Raw genomic sequence first — 18,237 nt, 5'->3', positions numbered from 1 at the left:
ATTTCAGTGTTCATTTTGATTTATTAAAGATTACATCATGAACACTTACCACGCTGCGCATTGGTCCTCCGATTCTTCTCGCTACTCCTCCTCAAAAGAGGAGGACGAGATCCGTTACACACACCTGTAGTCCCACCTGTAGTCCCACCTGTAGTCCCACCTGTAGTCTAACCTGTAGTCCCACCTGTAGTCTAACCTGTAGTCCCACCTGTAGTCTAACCAGTAGTCCCACCTGTAGTCCCACCTGTAGTCCCACCTGTAGTCTAACCAGTAGTCCCACCTGTAGTCCCACCTGTAGTCTAACCAGTAGTCCCACCTGTAGTCTAACCTGTAGTCCCACCTGTAGTCTAACCTGTAGTCCCACCTGTAGTCTAACCAGTAGTCCCACCTGTAGTCTAACCAGTTGTCCCACAAGTAGTCCCACATGTAGTCCCACCTGTAGTCCCACCTGTAGTCCCACCTGTAGTCTAACCAGTAGTCCCACCTGTAGTCCCACCTGTAGTCTAACCAGTAGTCCCACCTGTAGTCTAACCAGTTGTCCCACCAGTAGTCCCACATGTAGTCCCACCTGTAGTCCCACCCGTAGTCCCACCTGTAGTCTAACCAGTAGCCCCACCTGTAGTCCCACCTGTAATCTAACCAGTAGTCCCACCTGTAGTCTAACCAGTAGTCCCACCTGTAGTCTAACCAGTAGTCCCACCTGTAGTCCCACCTGTAGTCTAACCAGTAGTCCCACCTGTAGTCTAACCTGTAGTCCCACCTGTAGTCCCACCTGTAGTCCCACCTGTAGTCTAACCAGTAGTCCCACCTGTAGTCTAACCAGTTGTCCCACCAGTAGTCCCACATGTAGTCCCACCTGTAGTCCCACCCGTAGTCCCACCTGTAGTCCCACCTGTAATCCCACCTGTAGTCCCACCTGTAGTCCCACCTGTAGTCCCACCTGTGGTCCCACCTGTAGTCCCACCTGTGGTCCCACCTGTAGTCTAACCTGTAGTCCCACCTGTAGTCTAACCTGTAGTCCCACCTGTAGTCTAACCAGTAGTCCCACCTGTAGTCCCACCTGTAGTCCCACCTGTAGTCCCACCTGTAGTCCCACCTGTAGTCTAACCAGTAGTCCCACCTGTAGTCTAACCTGTAGTCCCACCTGTAGTCTAACCTGTAGTCCCACCTGTAGTCTAACCAGTAGTCCCACCTGTAGTCTAACCAGTTGTCCCACCAGTAGTCCCACATGTAGTCCCACCTGTAGTCCCACCTGTAGTCCCACCTGTAGTCCCACCTGTAGTCTAACCAGTAGTCCCACCTGTATTCTAACCAGTTGTCCCACCAGTAGTCCCACATGTAGTCCCACCTGTAGTCCCACCTGTAGTCTAACCAGTAGTCCCACCTGTAGTCCCACCTGTAGTCTAACCTGTAGTCCCACCTGTAGTCTAACCTGTAGTCCCACCTGTAGTCTAACCAGTAGTCCCACCTGTAGTCTAACCAGTAGTCCCACCTGTAGTCCCACCTGTAGTCTAACCTGTAGTCCCACCTGTAGTCTAACCAGTAGTCCCACCTGTAGTCTAACCAGTAGTCCCACCTGTAGTCCCACCTGTAGTCTAACCAGTAGTCCCACCTGTAGTCTAACCTGTAGTCCCACCTGTAGTCCCACCTGTAGTCCCACCTGTAGTCTAACCAGTAGTCCCACCTGTAGTCTAACCAGTTGTCCCACCAGTAGTCCCACATGTAGTCCCACCTGTAGTCCCACCCGTAGTCCCACCTGTAGTCCCACCTGTAATCCCACCTGTAGTCCCACCTGTAGTCCCACCTGTAGTCCCACCTGTAATCCCACCTGTAGTCCCACCTGTAATCCCACCTGTCGTCCCACCTGTAATCCCACCTGTCGTCCCACCTGTAGTCCCACCTGTCGTCCCACCTGTAGTCCCACCTGTAGTCTCACCTGTAGTCTCACCTGTAGTCCCACCTGTAGTCCCACCTGTAGTCCCACCTGTAGTCTAACCAGTAGTCCCACCTGTAGTCTAACCTGTAGTCCCACCAGTAGTCTAACCAGTAGACCCACCTGTAGTCCCACCTGTAGTCTAACCAGTAGTCCCACCTGTAGTCTAACCTGTAGTCCCACCTGTAGTCCCACCTGTAGTCCCACCTGTAGTCTAACCAGTAGTCCCACGTGTAGTCTAACCAGTTGTCCCACCAGTAGTCCCACATGTAGTCCCACCTGTAGTCCCACCCGTAGTCCCACCTGTGGTCCCACCTGTAATCCCACCTGTAGTCCCACCTGTAGTCCCACCTGTAGTCCCACCTGTGGTCCCACCTGTAGTCCCACCTGTGGTCCCACCTGTAGTCTAACCAGTAGTCCCACCTATAGTCTAACCAGTAGTCCCACCTGTAGTCCCACCTGTAGTCTAACCTGTAGTCCCACCTGTAGTCTAACCAGTAGTCCCACCTGTAGTCTAACCAGTAGTCCCACCTGTAGTCCCACCTGTAGTCTAACCAGTAGTCCCACCTGTAGTCTAACCTGTAGTCCCACCTGTAGTCCCACCTGTAGTCCCACCTGTAGTCTAACCAGTAGTCCCACCTGTAGTCTAACCAGTTGTCCCACCAGTAGTCCCACATGTAGTCCCACCTGTAGTCCCACCCGTAGTCCCACCTGTAGTCCCACCTGTAATCCCACCTGTAGTCCCACCTGTAGTCCCACCTGTAGTCCCACCTGTAGTCCCACCTGTCGTCCCACCTGTAATCCCACCTGTCGTCCCACCTGTAGTCCCACCTGTCGTCCCACCTGTAGTCCCACCTGTAGTCTCACCTGTAGTCTCACCTGTAGTCCCACCTGTAGTCCCACCTGTAGTCCCACCTGTAGTCTAACCAGTAGTCCCACCTGTAGTCTAACCTGTAGTCCCACCTGTAGTCCCACCTGTAGTCCCACCTGTAGTCTAACCAGTAGTCCCACCTGTAGTCTAACCAGTTGTCCCACCAGTAGTCCCACATGTAGTCCCACCTGTAGTCCCACCCGTAGTCCCACCTGTAGTCCCACCTGTAATCCCACCTGTAGTCCCACCTGTAGTCCCACCTGTAGTCCCACCTGTGGTCCCACCTGTAGTCCCACCTGTGGTCCCACCTGTAGTCTAACCTGTAGTCCCACCTGTAGTCTAACCTGTAGTCCCACCTGTAGTCTAACCAGTAGTCCCACCTGTAGTCCCACCTGTAGTCCCACCTGTAGTCCCGCCTGTAGTCTAACCAGTAGTCCCACCTGTAGTCCCACCTGTAGTCTAACCAGTAGTCCCACCTGTAGTCTAACCTGTAGTCCCACCTGTAGTCTAACCTGTAGTCCCACCTGTAGTCTAACCAGTAGTCCCACCTGTAGTCTAACCAGTTGTCCCACCAGTAGTCCCACATGTAGTCCCACCTGTAGTCCCACCTGTAGTCTAACCAGTAGTCCCACCTGTAGTCCCACCTGTAGTCTAACCTGTAGTCCCACCTGTAGTCTAACCTGTAGTCCCACCTGTAGTCTAACCAGTAGTCCCACCTGTAGTCTAACCAGTAGTCCCACCTGTAGTCCCACCTGTAGTCTAACCTGTAGTCCCACCTGTAGTCTAACCAGTAGTCCCACCTGTAGTCTAACCAGTAGTCCCACCTGTAGTCCCACCTGTAGTCTAACCAGTAGTCCCACCTGTAGTCTAACCTGTAGTCCCACCTGTAGTCCCACCTGTAGTCCCACCTGTAGTCTAACCAGTAGTCCCACCTGTAGTCTAACCAGTTGTCCCACCAGTAGTCCCACATGTAGTCCCACCTGTAGTCCCACCTGTAGTCCCACCTGTAGTCCCACCTGTAGTCCCACCTGTAATCCCACCTGTAGTCCCACCTGTAATCCCACCTGTCGTCCCACCTGTAATCCCACCTGTCGTCCCACCTGTAGTCCCACCTGTCGTCCCACCTGTCGTCCCACCTGTAGTCCCACCTGTAGTCTCACCTGTAGTCTCACCTGTAGTCCCACCTGTAGTCCCACCTGTAGTCCCACCTGTAGTCTAACCAGTAGTCCCACCTGTAGTCTAACCTGTAGTCCCACCTGTAGTCTAACCAGTAGACCCACCTGTCGTCTAACCAGTTGTCCCACCAGTAGTCCCACATATAGTCCCACCTGTAGTCCCACCTGTAGTCCCACCTGTAGTCCCACCTGTAGTCCCAGCTGTAGTCCCACCTGTAATCCCACCTGTAATCCCACCTGTAGTCCCACCTGTAATCCCACCTGTCGTCCCACCTGTAATCCCACCTGTCGTCCCACCTGTAATCCCACCTGTCGTCCCACCTGTAGTCCCACCTGTCGTCCCACCTGTAGTCCCACCTGTAGTCTCACCTGTAGTCTCACCTGTAGTCCCACCTGTAGTCTCACCTGTAGTCCCACTTGTAGTCCCACCTGTATTCCCACCTGTAGTCTCACCTGTAGTCTCACCTGTAGTCCCACTTGTAGTCCCACCTGTAGTCCCACCTGTAATCCCACCTGTAGTCCCACCTGTAGTCCCACCTGTAGTCTCACCTGTAGTCTCACCTGTAGTCTCACCTGTAGTCCCACTTGTAGTCCCACCTGTAGTCCCACCTGTAATCCCACCTGTAGTCCCACCTGTAGTCCCACCTGTAGTCTCACCTGTAGTCCCACCTGTAGTCTCACCTGTAATCCCACCTGTAAACCCACATGTTGTCCCACCTGTAGTCCCACCTGTAGTCCCACCTGTAGTCTCACCTGTAGTCCCACCTGTAGTCTCACCTGTAGTCCCACCTAAGTCGCTCTGGATAAGAGCGTCTGCTAAATGACTTAAATGTAAATGTAATGTAAATGTAGTCCACCTGTAATCCCACCTGTAATCCCACCAGTAGTGCCACCTGTAGTCTCACCTATAGTCCCACCTGTAGTCCCACCTGTTGTCCCACCAGTAATTTGACCTGTAGTCCCACCTGTAGTCCCACCTGTAGTCCCACCTGGAGTTTTACCTGTAGTCACACCTGTCCTCTCTACTCTACTCTACTCTACTCTACTCTACTCTACTCTACTCTACTCTACTCTACTCTGTCATAACCTCACATGGTCTCTCCTATCATTGCTATGCAGACGACACACAATTAATCTTCTCCTTTCCCCTTCTGATGACCAGGTGGCGAATCGCATCCCTGCATGTCTGGCAGACATATCAGTGTGGATGACGGATCACCACCTCAAGCTGAACCTCGGCAAGACGGAGCTGCTCTTCCTCCCGGGAAGGACTGCCCGTTCCATGATCTCGCCATCACGGTTGACAACTCCATTGTGTCTTCCTCCCAGAGCGCTAAGAACCTTGGCGTGATCCTGGACAACACCCTGTCGTTCTCAACTAACATCAAGGCGGTGGCCCGTTCCTGTAGGTTCATGCTCTACAACATCCGCAGAGTACGACCCTGCCTCACACAGGAAGCGGCGCAGGTCCTAATCCAGGCACTTGTCATCTCCCGTCTGGACTACTGCAACTCGCTGTTGGCTGGGCTCCCTGCCTGTGCCATTAAACCCCTACAACTCATCCAGAACGCCGCAGCCCGTCTGGTGTTCAACCTTCCCAAGTTCTCTCACGTCACCCCGCTCCTCCGCTCTCTCCACTGGCTTCCAGTTGAAGCTCGCATCTGCTACAAGACCATGGTGCTTGCCTACGGAGCTGTGAGGGGAACGGCACCTCAGTACCTCCAGGCTCTGATCAGGCCCTACACCCAAACAAGGGCACTGCGTTCATCCACCTCTGGCCTGCTCGCCTCCCTACCACTGAGGAAGTACAGTTCCCGCTCAGCCCAGTCAAAACTGTTCGCTGCTCTGGCCCCCAATGGTGGAACAAACTCCCTCACAACGCCAGGACAGCGGAGTCAATCACCACCCTCCGGAGACACCTGAAACCCCACCTCTTTAAGGAATACCTAGGATAGGATAAGTAATCCTTCTCACCCCCCCTTTAAGATTTGGATGCACTATTGTAAAGTGACTATTCTACTGGATGTCATAAGGTAAGGGAATACCCCCTGTATTGGACAAAAATGAATGGCATGTCATTGGCATCGGACAAACCATATACACATTGGCCAATACCACCCAATTCGGCGTTGATTCATCCAAAGTGTATTGCAAATGCCATATGGCAATTGCCAGTTGTAACACTTTAAAAATTCAACAGGGGGCAAATGCGCTCCACCGGGGTTTTTCATATTGGATATGTAACCCAAATTAATGTCCAAAAGTAAAATTTTGAAAAAATGAACTTTTTTTCAAAAACTTATCACCCCTTAAAAAAGTGCTTTCTGGACCGTTTTTCGAAATTCTTTCGATTTTTTTGTCAATTACACATGTGTAAGAACTGTATGAATATACTTTTGTCCAATTTTATTATCATAATTTTTTTTAAAAAATTTATATGCGCATAAGGAATATGTTTTGTCCAATTCCAATATGATTTCATAGGAAGTCAAAAGTCAAAAGTCAAAAATGTCAAAATTTTGTAAAAAACTTCACACACCCATAAAAAAGTGCTTTCTGGACCGTTTTTCGAAATTCTTTCGATTTTTTGTCAATTACACATGTGTAAGAACTGTATGAATATACTTTTGTCCAATTTTATTATCATAATTTTTTTTTTTTTTTTTACATGCGCATAAGGAATATGTTTTGTCCAATTCCAATATGATTTCATAGGAAGTCAAAAGTCAAAAGTCAAAAATGTCAAAATTTTGTAAAAAACTTCACACACCCTTAAAAAGTGCTTTCTGGACCGTTTTTGAAATTCTTTCAATTTTTTGTCAATTACACATGTGTAAGAACTGTATGAATATACTTTTGTCCAATTTTATTATCATATTTTTTTATATATTTTTTTAAATTGTGCATAAGGATTTTTTTGTGGGCCAAATGACGTAAGAAATTTGACATGCTCAAAAATCCTGCAGAAATGCAAAATTGACTGGCCTGATGAACTCGGGATGGCCGGGCAGTGATAGTTGTTCCTTTCCATCACTCGTTGTGTTGACTTCATCATGTCCATTTTGTGATGTTTTTCACTATATAATCATATTGCAAGTGCACGTGCATTTGCAATATGTTTCAATGTGCATTTACCATATGAAATTTGACCTTGCTCAAAAATGCAAAATTGACTGGTCTGATGAACACAGGATGGCCGAGCAGTGAGAGTTGTACCTTTCCATCACTCGTTGTGTTGATTTCATCATGTCCATTTGTTTATGTTTTCTCACTTTTGCAAAGTCACTGTGCATTTGCAATATGGTTCAATGGGCAGGTACCATCACGAATTTGTCATGCTATAAAAATCCTGCAGGAATGTGAAATTGACTGGCCTGATGAACACAGGATGGCCTGGCAGTGATAGTTGTTCCTTTCCATCACTCGTTGTGTTGATTTCATCATGTCCATTAGGTGATGTTTTTTCACTATAGAATCATATTGCAAATGCACGTGCATTGTTGTGCAACTGGTAAAATAAAAATATGGTTGTAAATGCATTTACCGGTCATTCTGATATTAATGCTCGCTATGGGAACACAGGATGGCCGGGCAGTGATAGTTGTACATTTCCATCACTCGTTGTGTTGATTTCATCATGTCCATTAGGTGATGTTTTTACACTATAGAATCATATTGCAAGTGCGCGCATTTGCAATATGTTTCAATGTGCATTTACCATATGAAATTTGACATGCTCAAAAATGCAAAATTGACTGGTCTGATGGACACAGGATGGCCGAGCAGTGATAGTTGTACATTTCCATCACTCGTTGTGTTGATTTCATCATGTCCATTAGGTGATGTTTTTTACACTATAGAATCATATTGCAAGTGCGCGCGCATTTGCAATATGTTTCAATGTGCATTTACCATATGAAATTTGACATGCTCAAAAATGCAAAATTGACTGGTCTGATGGACACAGGATGGCCGAGCAGTGATAGTTGTACATTTCCATCACTCGTTGTGTTGATTTCATCATGTCCATTAGGTGATGTTTTTTCACTATAGAATCATATTGCAAATGCACGTGCATTGTTGTGCAACTGGTAACCCAAAAATAAAAATATGCTTGTAAATGCATTTACCGGTCATTCTGATATTAATGCTCGCTATGGGAACACAGGATGGCCGGGCAGTGATAGTTGTACATTTCCATCACTCGTTGTGTTGATTTCATCATGTCCATTAGGTGATGTTTTTACACTATAGAATCATATTGCAAGTGCGCGTGCATTTGCAATATGTTTCAATGTGCATTTACCATATGAAATTTGACATGCTCAAAAATGCAAAATTGACTGGTCTGATGGACACAGGATGGCCGAGCAGTGATAGTTGTACATTTCCATCACTCGTTGTGTTGATTTCATCATGTCCATTAGGTGATGTTTTTCACTATAGAATCATATTGCAAATGCACGTGCATTGTTGTGCAACTGGTAACCCAAAAATAAAATATGGTTGTAAATGCATTTACCGGTCATTCTGATATTAATGCTCGCTATGGGAACACAGGATGGCCGGGCAGTGATAGTTGTACATTTCCATCACTCGTTGTGTTGATTTCATCATGTCCATTAGGTGATGTTTTTACACTATAGAATCATATTGCAAGTGCGCGCGCATTTGCAATATGTTTCAATGTGCATTTACCATATGAAATTTGACATGCTCAAAAATGCAAAATTGACTGGTCTGATGGACACAGGATGGCCGAGCAGTGATAGTTGTACATTTCCATCACTCGTTGTGTTGATTTCATCATGTCCATTAGGTGATGTTTTTACACTATAGAATCATATTGCAAGTGCGTGCGCATTTGCAATATGTTTCAATGTGCATTTACCATATGAAATTTGACATGCTCAAAAATGCAAAAATTGACTGGTCTGATGGACACAGGATGGCCGAGCAGTGATAGTTGTACATTTCCATCACTCGTTGTGTTGATTTCATCATGTCCATTAGGTGATGTTTTTTCACTATAGAATCATATTGCAAATGCACGTGCATTGTTGTGCAACTGGTAACCCAAAAATAAAAATATGCTTGTAAATGCATTTACCGGTCATTCTGATATTAATGCTCGCTATGGGAACACAGGATGGCCGGGCAGTGATAGTTGTACATTTCCATCACTCGTTGTGTTGATTTCATCATGTCCATTAGGTGATGTTTTTACACTATAGAATCATATTGCAAGTGCGCGCGCATTTGCAATATGTTTCAATGTGCATTTACCATATGAAATTTGACATGCTCAAAAATGCAAAATTGACTGGTCTGATGGACACAGGATGGCCGAGCAGTGATAGTTGTACATTTCCATCACTCGTTGTGTTGATTTCATCATGTCCATTAGGTGATGTTTTTTCACTATAGAATCATATTGCAAATGCACGTGCATTGTTGTGCAACTGGTAACCCAAAAATAAAAATATGGTTGTAAATGCATTTACCGGTCATTCTGATATTAATGCTCGCTATGGGAACACAGGATGGCCGGGCAGTGATAGTTGTACATTTCCATCACTCGTTGTGTTGATTTCATCATGTCCATTAGGTGATGTTTTTACACTATAGAATCATATTGCAAGTGCGCGCGCATTTGCAATATGTTTCAATGTGCATTTACCATATGAAATTTGACATGCTCAAAAATGCAAAATTGACTGGTCTGATGGACACAGGATGGCCGAGCAGTGATAGTTGTACATTTCCATCACTCGTTGTGTTGATTTCATCATGTCCATTAGGTGATGTTTTTTCACTATAGAATCATATTGCAAATGCACGTGCATTGTTGTGCAACTGGTAACCCAAAAATAAAAATATGGTTGTAAATGCATTTACCGTCATTCTGATATTAATGCTCGCTATGGGAACACAGGATGGCCGGGCAGTGATAGTTGTACATTTCCATCACTCGTTGTGTTGATTTCATCATGTCCATTAGGTGATGTTTTTACACTATAGAATCATATTGCAAGTGCGCGCATTTGCAATATGTTTCAATGTGCATTTACCATATGAAATTTGACATGCTCAAAAATGCAAAATTGACTGGTCTGATGGACACAGGATGGCCGAGCAGTGATAGTTGTACATTTCCATCACTCGTTGTGTTGATTTCATCATGTCCATTAGGTGATGTTTTTTCACTATAGAATCATATTGCAAATGCACGTGCATTGTTGTGCAACTGGTAACCCAAAAATAAAAATATGGTTGTAAATGCATTTACCGGTCATTCTGATATTAATGCTCGCTATGGGAACACAGGATGGCCGGGCAGTGATAGTTGTACATTTCCATCACTCGTTGTGTTGATTTCATCATGTCCATTAGGTGATGTTTATACACTATAGAATCATATTGCAAGTGCGCATTTGCAATATGTTTCAATGTGCATTTACCATATGAAATTTGACATGCTATAAAAATGCAAAATTGACTGGTCTGATGGACACAGGATGGCCGAGCAGTGATAGTTGTACATTTCCATCACTGTTGTGTTGATTTCATCATGTCCATTAGGTGATGTTTTTTCACTATAGAATCATATTGCAAATGCACGTGCATTGTTGTGCAACTGGTAACCCAAAAATAAAAATATGGTTGTAAATGCATTTACCGGTCATTCTGATATTAATGCTCGCTATGGGAACACAGGATGGCCGGGCAGTGATAGTTGTACATTTCCATCACTCGTTGTGTTGATTTCATCATGTCCATTAGGTGATGTTTTTACACTATAGAATCATATTGCAAGTGCGCGCATTTGCAATATGTTTCAATGTGCATTTACCATATGAAATTTGACATGCTCAAAAATGCAAAATTGACTGGTCTGATGGACACAGGATGGCCGAGCAGTGATAGTTGTACATTTCCATCACTCATTGTGTTGATTTCATCATGTCCATTAGGTGATGTTTTTACACTATAGAATCATATTGCAAGTGCGCGCATTTGCAATATGTTTCAATGTGCATTTACCATATGAAATTTGACATGCTCAAAAATGCAAAATTGACTGGTCTGATGGACACAGGATGGCCGAGCAGTGATAGTTGTACATTTCCATCACTCGTTGTGTTGATTTCATCATGTCCATTAGGTGATGTTTTTACACTATAGAATCATATTGCAAGTGCACGCGCATTTGCAATATGTTTCAATGTGCATTTACCATATGAAATTTGACATGCTCAAAAATGCAAAATTGACTGGTCTGATGGACACAGGATGGCCGAGCAGTGATAGTTGTACCTTTCCATCACTCTTTGTGTTGATTTCATCATGTCCATTTGTTTATGTTTTCTCACTTTTGCAAAGTCACTGTGCATTTGCAATATGGTTCAATGGGCAGGTACCATCACGAATTTGTCATGCTATAAAAATCCTGCAGGAATGTGAAATTGACTGGCCCGATGAACTCGGGATAGCTGGGCAGTGATTCTGGTTCATCTCCATGGCTCGTTAGGGTTGATTTCAGAATGTCACTTTTGGTGATGGTCCTCTCCGTTTAAACATATTGCTAATGTACAAAAGTCAACTAGCAAGTCAGTGTCCATCAGTCAATTAGATGTCATTTTGACACCAAACTGATACCAATTGACACCAAACCCACTTTTTCCAACTCATTTAGAAGCCAACTATCATATATGTCAGAGCAGGCCCATAATTCACAGCGCCTTTAGTTTAAAACATAATAAAAACGTAAAACACATAGTTACGTTCTAGCTGCGGGTCCAGGTCAGACATTATGTGAAGGCCTATGTGAGGCGACCCCGAATCCCGAGTTTCGGCTCGATAGGTCCTTCGGTGCCCGAGTAAAACCCTAATTGGTGCTGAAAATCCACTTTTTTCCATGCCTTGCTATGGGGTCCTTGAATGAGCTATCGGACCGAAACGTTGGGGTCCGTCTCTATGGGCCGAGCCGGTTCCAATGCACCTAGTCTTGTGTCTCTGAGACTTTTCTAAATGTCGCCATTTTCGTAATGGTCAAAATGAATTGAAATCATTGCAAATGTACGAGGCTATTTCTCGGTCCGAGAACCTTCTAGAGCCACCTAACTCACCACGCACTATCGACCCGAGGTCTAGAACAGGTTTCTAAAGTTTCGGAACTCTAGGTCTGACGGTTCTTTTAGCTCGAACAAAGCTAACTATTGGAGGCACTGTCTGTCTCTACAACCCCCAATACGTCCCTCCTTCCAAGTTGTGTGTCTGTGTGATTTAGTTTTCCTTTGAAATTTTATGGGAAAAATGACTGATTTACAGTTCATGGGGGTTGCCTAATCACACATATGAAGTTTTGGACAGATCTGACTTTTTTAACCCTCGAAACAGCCCCTGAGACACCAATTAAGGCACTTCCGGTTGGCACAGGAAGCTATAAGTCAACACATATCCTCACTGGGCTATGCTTTTACAGAATCCTGTGTTTTAAGTCCTTACGTTAAGAATTGACTGATTTACACAGGGTTGAATGCACTATGTCTATCAAACTGCAGGCAGGTAATGGAAAAACACTTTTAGGGTGATTTTAACCACTTCCGGTTGGTCCAGGAAGCTTAGAATCAACACAGGTAGACCTCATACTGGCCTGATGGACTGTCATCAAAGACAGGTTCATACGGCATTCATAACCCATATAGACTTCAGGTTGAATTTAGGGGTTCAGGCAATGTATTCCTATGGGGAGAGAAGTCAATGCAAACTCTTTGAAGTAAACACCTTCTTTTAACTATTAAGGGTTAATGCCACACGGTCAAGGTTAGGCTTGCACGGATCGGAAGGACCTTAGGAACGTACCTGAGGTCGAATTGTGCTTCTCACCCTAACGGTTCTCTCACTGTCACCCAAAAGCAAATGACGTTGTGGGGCAGGCTTCATTTTGGGCCTACTTTTCTAATGGTCGCTGCGCTCAGACCGAGCGAGCTACGGTCAAGCGGGATATCTCGTTGAACTCGGCACGGCCTAGACATTATGTTTATGCCATTGCCTGCTCTCTGTGTCTTTGAGAACCACACTTTTTCACTCCATCCTTGCTGTGTGTGCGTGTGAGAGCTTTTCTTTGACATCTGTTGGGAGAGATGACTGATTTACAGTTCATGAGGGTTACCTAGTCACACATATGAAGTTTTGAAAAGATCTGACTTTTTTAACCCTTGGAAACTGCCACTGTGACATCATTAAAGGCACTTCCGGTTGGCACAGGAAGCTATAAGTAAACCCATGTCTTGATTGACATAGAAACTTACAGAATCCTGAGTTTTAAGTCCTTACGTTAAGAATTGACTGATTTACACAGGGTTGAATGCACTATGTCTATCAAACTGCAGGCAGGTAATGGAAAAACACTTTTAGGGTGATTTTAACCACTTCCGGTTGGTCCAGGAAGCCTAGAATCAACACAGGTAGACCTCATACTGGCCTGATGGACTGTTACCAAAGACAGGTTCATACGGCATTCATAACCCATATAGACTTCAGGTTGAATTTAGGGGTAAAGGCAATGTATTCCTATGGGGAGAGAAATCAATGCAAACTATTTGAAGTAAACACCTTCTTTTAACTATTAAGGGTTAATGCCACACGGTCAAGGTTAGGCTTGCACGGATCGGAAGGACCTTAGGAACGTACCTGAGGTCGAATTGTGCTTCTCACCCTAACGGTTCTCTCACTGTCACCCAAAAGCAAATGACGTTGTGGGGCAGGCTTCATTTTGGGCCTACTTTTCTAATGGTCGCTGCGCTCAGACCGAGCGAGCTACGGTCAAGCGGGATATCTCGTTGAACCCGGCACGGCCTAGACATTATGTTTATGCCATTGCCTGCTCTCTGTGTCTTTGAGAACCGCACTTTTTCACTCCATCCTTGCTGTGTGTGCGTGTGAGAGCTTTTCTTTGACATCTGCTGGGAGAAATGACTGATTTACAGTTTAGAGGGTTACCTGGTCACACATATGAAGTTTTGAGAGATGTGACTTTTCTAACCCTTCAAAACAGACAGTGTGACCCATTAAAGGCACTTCCGGTTGGCACAGGAAGCTATAAATAAACTCATATCATGATTGGGGTATGCCTTTACAGAATCCCGAGTTTTAAGTCTTTACGTTAAGAACTGAGTTATTTACGGAGGGTTTAGTGAGTGTGTGTTATTTCAGAAAATCATAGAAAATCACAGAAATCTCGCAGAGCTCCGCAGCACACTTTAAAAAGATTCGTAAGAACAACCTGCAACTGGATCTGTAACCGTTGAAAAAAAAACACCTATCCGTGAACATCACCAAGGTGTCGTTGTACGATTTCTCTTAAATGACGATAGATAAATGGCTGGTTCTTTTTTTATTGACACCGGAGGCTCCTTGACTTTGACGTGAAGTGGAAAAAGAATTTCTCTATTTTCATTTTGGACCTTTAATCCCAGATAAATGGCCATAACTCAAAACCGTTGAGGCCTAGACGCCATCTTGTTCGGGGCCAACTGCCCATTATGCCGCCCTACGCTCACCGAGTTTCGGCTTCTAAATATTTTCAGTTTTCGAGATAAGGCCCCGTCGTGAATCGTGATGTTTTGTAGCAATAGCCATATGATTGCTTATGCCCTCTTGTGGGAATTTCCGGGACATGGGAAAAATGACATAAATCTTATTATTTTTGTAAAACGGAAACCGAATGTCCGACAACGTTCATTTGATGACTTCCTGGTAGGTCCGGCCCTGCCGCTCGGCCCGACGCCGTCCGCGAATTTTACAAACGATTTCGGACGTCTAGTAAGGGACCGTACATTTGCAATATGGACTTTCTCACTAACCATACAGGTACTGCCGAATTCTTCCCTTATGTATGTGAATGCACCAATTTGTAAGTCGCTCTGGATAAGAGCGTCTGCTAAATGACTTAAATGTAAAATGTAAATGTATACTCTACTCTACTCTACTCTACTCTACTCTACTCTACTCTACTCTACTCTACTCTCCTCTGCTCTCTCCTCTGCTCTCCTCTGCTCTGCTGTCCTCTCTACTCTACTCTGTTCTACTCTCATCTCCTCTCTCCTCTTCCCTCTCCTCTAAAAAACTCTCCCTTCCTCCGCTCTCCTCTTCTCTCTTCTATGCTGCTCTACTCTCCTCTCTCCACTACTCTCCTCTCTACTCTACTCTGCTCTACTCTCATCTCCTCTCTCCTCTTCCCTCTTCTCTAAAAAACTCTCCCTTCCTCCGCTCTCCTCTTCTCTCTTCTATGCTGCTCTACTCTCCTCTCTCCACTACTCTCCTCTCCACTACTCTCCTCTCTCTCACTAATCTCCTCTACTCTCCTCTACACTCATCTACTCTCCTCTGCTCTAATCTAATCTATCCCCTCCTCTTCCCTCTACTCTACTCTGCTGTTCACTGCCCTCTCCTCTCCTCTCTCTTTTACTCTGCTCTCCTTCTCTACGCAACTGTCATCTCCTCTCTGCTCTACTCTCCTCTACTGTCATCTCCTCTCTCCTCTACTCTCCTCTCTCCTCTACTCTCCTCTCTCCTCTACTCTCCTAAACTGTCATCTCCTCTCTCCTGTACTCTCCTCTCTCCTCTACTCTCCTCTCTCCTCTACTCTCCTAAACTGTCATCTCCTCTCTCCTGTACTCTCCTCTCTCCTCTACTCTTCTCTCCCCTCCTCTCCTCTCATCTACTGTCATCTCCTCTCTCCTCTCCTCTCCTCTCCTCTCCCTCTCCTCTCCTCTCCTCTCCTCTACTGTCATCTCCTCTCTCCTCTACTCTCCTCTACTGTCATCTCCTCTCTCCTCTACTCTCATCTCTCCTCTCTCCTCTACTCTCCTCTACTCCGCTCTAATCTCCTCTCTCCTCTGCCCTCTCCTCTCGTCTCCTCACTCCACTACCCTCCTCTCCTCTCCCCTCCTCTCCTCTACTCTCTTCTACTCTCCTCTACTCTCCTCTACTCTGCTGCCCTCACTACTCCACTCTGCTGTATTGTCTACTCTCCTCTACTCTAACCTCCTCTCTCCTCTGCCCTCTCCTCTCCTCCTCTCTCCCTTCCTCTCCGCTCTCCTCTCCTCTTCGCTCCTGTCCTCTCCTCTGCTGTCCTCTCAACTCTTCTCTACTTTGCTCTAATCTCCTCTCTCCTCTCGTGTCCTCTCCTCTCTCCTCTCCTCTCATTATCTAATCTCCTCTCCACTACTCTCCTCTTCTCTCCCCTCTGTCCTCTCCTCTCCACCCCTCTCCCTTCCTCTCTGCTCTCCTCCTCTACTCTCATCTGCTGTCCTCTCTACTCTCCTCTTCATTGCTCTCCTCTCCTCTACTCAACTCTCATCTGCTCTGCTCTCCTCTCTCTTCTACACTTCTCTCTCCTCTACTCTACTCTACTCTACTCTACTCTACTCTACTCTACTCTACTCTACTCTCTCTTCTACTCTATTCTCCTTTCCTCTCTCCCCTCCTTTCATCTCCTCCGCTCTCTTGTCTCCTCTCACCTCTACTCTCCTCTAATGTCATCTCCTCTCCTCTCTCCTCTCCTCTCCACTCCTCTCCTCTTTCCTCTACTCTCCTCTCTCCTCTACTCTCCTCTACTCCGCTCTAATCTCCTCTCCTCTACTCTCATCTACTCTCCTCTACTCTGCTGCCCTCGCTACTCCACTCTCCTCTACTCTAATCTCCTCTGCCATCTCCTCTCCTCTCTCTCTTCCTCTCCGCTCTCCTCTACTCTCCTCTCCTCTTCGCTCCTGTCCTCTCCTCTACTGTGCTCTCTACTCTCCTCTACTTTGCTCTAATCTCCTCTCTCCTCTCGTGTCCTCTCCTCTCTCCTCTCCTCTCATTATCTAATCTCCTCTCCACTACTCTCCTCTTCTCTCCCCTCTGTCCTCTCCTCTCCACCTCTCTCCCTTCCTCTCTGCTCTCCTCCTCTACTCTCCTCTGCTGTCCTCTCTACTCTCCTCTACATTGCTCTCCTCTCCTCTACTCAACTCTCATCTGCTCTGCTCTCCTCTCTCTCTACACTTCTCTCTCCACCACTCTACTCTACTCTAATCTACTCTACTCTACTCGACTCGACTCTACTCTACTCGACTCTACTCTACTCGACTCTACTCTACTCTACTCTACTCTACTCTACTCTACTCTACTCTACTCTACTCTCTCTCTCTTCTACTCTCCTCCTCTCTCTCCCTCCTTTCATCTCCTCCCCTCTCTTCTCTCTTCTCCTCTGCTCTCTTCTCTCTACTCTCCTCTCTTATCCTCTCCTCTCCTCTCATTATCAATTTCTCTCTCTGCTCAGCAACAGAAAAACAGAAGTGGTCTGAAATAACCACTGAAAGAAGGACCAGTTGCAGACATCGACATACTTATTATTCTGTTTATGTACATAATTTACTGCAGTTACATTTGTGTTTATTCCAAATGTAATATTTACATACACATCAAACCCAACAGCCAAAAACAGGTTGTAACTAGAAGGAGGACAGCAATTGACGGAAGTGACTTTTCTTAGCAGGTTAGGAGATCATTTAAGATAAACCTAACCCCTTTCCCAAACGTATCCTAATTCTCCTAACCTGCTATGAGAAATGTATTTCCATCCATAGCTGTATACCGTCTAGTAATACCATCTAGTAAAACCCCAAAACAGTGTCTCTATGACAATCCCCATACAAACAGTACAGTCCACTGTTCCCACGGTATCTTTGTGTTGTTTTCTACTTCTTTTGAAGGTGTGAAATGACCAGCTGTGTTAGTTTTAGGGTGAAGTAATATTCTGTGGTAAAATGAAAAGACTTCTCATCCCTATGACTTATTTCTCTCTCTCTGCTCAGCCTCAGAAAAACAGAAGTGGTTTGAGCTGAAATAACCACTGAAAGAAGGACCAGTTGCAGATATAGACATTAATATTCATTCTCCTGTGTACATCTACATCATTGGTTGCAGTTACATTCACCTCTCTAACATTTGAAATTCACTCATCTGTCCTTTTTATACTGATTCTTTACAAACACAGTTATGTGCTGCTTCAATAAGATGGTAAGAGGAATATACCCTGGTATTACAGGAACATGATTGGATGTCCACTTCAGTTCTTAACAGGTTTACAACATATTGGTACATATGTAGAAACATACATACAATGTGATGTCATACACAAACAGGTAGAATCTGCCTTAATATACGGACAGTGGGTCATCAAAGTCACACAACAAAAAGACACACCACCA

At 45.4% G+C, this 18,237-nt stretch overlaps 1 protein-coding gene and 1 long non-coding RNA gene across 3 annotated transcripts in view; both read left to right on the top strand.

Moving 5' to 3' along the window:
* LOC118378608 (myeloid cell surface antigen CD33-like) overlaps positions 1-18,237 on the top strand; it is a 111,512-nt gene that overhangs the window by 58,025 nt on the left and 35,250 nt on the right. The window lies entirely within an intron of this gene.
* LOC127931410 (uncharacterized) lies at positions 8,499-9,085 on the top strand. Its single transcript, XR_008141012.1, has 2 exons — positions 8,499-8,798; positions 8,993-9,085. It is a non-coding gene; the product is annotated as an uncharacterized LOC127931410 (long non-coding RNA).

Source organism: Oncorhynchus keta, chromosome 8 (assembly GCF_023373465.1).
Source record: "Oncorhynchus keta strain PuntledgeMale-10-30-2019 chromosome 8, Oket_V2, whole genome shotgun sequence".
Lineage (NCBI taxonomy): Eukaryota > Metazoa > Chordata > Actinopteri > Salmoniformes > Salmonidae > Oncorhynchus > Oncorhynchus keta.
The sequence above is the reverse complement of the archived record's forward strand: the minus strand, read 5'-3'. Positions and strand labels throughout refer to the sequence as shown.